This window comes from Lupinus angustifolius, chromosome LG03 (genome assembly GCF_001865875.1).
Source record: "Lupinus angustifolius cultivar Tanjil chromosome LG03, LupAngTanjil_v1.0, whole genome shotgun sequence".
Taxonomy (NCBI): Eukaryota; Viridiplantae; Streptophyta; class Magnoliopsida; order Fabales; family Fabaceae; genus Lupinus; species Lupinus angustifolius.
In genome coordinates, this window is record NC_032011.1 from 16856924 (window position 1) to 16858531 (window position 1608).

The following is a 1608-nucleotide window of genomic DNA, read 5'->3' on the forward strand; positions in this document are numbered from 1 at the left end:
GCTCGAACAATGTTAAATGAAACTAACCTCCCAAAGTATTTTTGGGCTGATGCAGTTAGCACTGCTTGTTACGTTTCGAATCGAGTTCTTATAAGGCCAATTCTTAAGAAAACCCCCTATGAACTCTTTAAAGGAAGAAAACCAAACATCTCTCATCTACATGTATTTGGCTGTAAGTGTTTTGTTTTAAACAATGGTAAGGACAACTTGGGTAAGTTTGATGCAAAAGCTGATGAAGGAATCTTCCTTGGCTATTCTCTCACGAGTAAAGCCTATAGAGTCTTCAATAAAAGGACTCTAGCCATGGAAGAATTAGTTCATGTATCTTTTGATGAAACTAATCCTGTTGTAAAGGATGTAGTATCTTGTGATGATGATGACTTACCAAGTTCTCCTACCAAAGAAACTTCTATTGTTGACATTACAACCAATATTGAGGAATTGAGAATGAATGATGATCTATCCTCTCAAGAAGAGCATAACCACTCAGACTTGCCTAAAGAATGGAGGACCCATCGAAACCATCCTATTGATAACATCATCAGCGATATGAGTAAAGGTATAACTACACGCAGAATGCTTGATGCATGTTTAAACATGGCTTTTGTCTCTCAAATTGAACCATCTAAGATTGATGATGCAATCGAAGATGAGCACTGGATTCTTGCTATGCAAGAAGAATTAAACCAGTTTGAAAGAAATGAGGTATGGGAACTTGTTTCTAGACCTAAGAATAGACATGTTATAGGAACCCGTTGGGTTTTTAGAAACAAATCTGATGAAAATGGTATTATTGTTAGAAACAAAGCTAGACTAGTAGCCCAAGGATACAATCAGGAAGAAGGTATTGACTTTGATGAAACCTTTGCTCCTGTTGCTAGACTTGAAGCTATTAGGCTATTGCTTGCATATGCTTGTTCTCTTAATTTTCAGCTTTATCAAATGGACGTCAAGAGCGCATTTCTCAATGGCTATATTCAAGAAGAGGTATTTGTAGAGCAACCTCCTGGTTTTGAAGACTACAAACATCCCTCTCATGTTTTCAAATTAAAGAAAGCCCTCTATGGCCTAAAGCAAGCTCCTCGCGCATGGTATGATCGTCTAACGAACTTTCTAACAGAAAAAGGTTTCACAAAAGGGAAGGTCGACACTACTTTATTTATTAAGAAAATTAATCATCATACTTTATTAGTTCAAATTTACGTTGATGATATTATTTTCGGTTCTACTAATGAAAATTTGTGTAGTGATTTTAGCAAAATGATGCAAGGGGAATTTGAAATGTCCATGATGGGTAAGTTGAACTATTTTCTTGGACTTCAAATAAAACAGCTTGATAATGGCATCTTTGTGAGTCAATCCAAATATTGCAAAGACTTGTTAAAAAGATTCGATATGGATGACTGCAAGCTGATAGCTACTTCCATGGGATCAGAAACATACATCGATGCAGATGAACCCGGTAAATGTATTGAAATATCTAAATATCGAGGTATGATCGGATCTCTCTTGTACTTAACTGCTAGTAGACCTGATATAATATTTAGTGTATGTATGTGTGCTCCCTATCAATCTAAACCTAAAGAATCACACCTAGTTGTTGTTAAG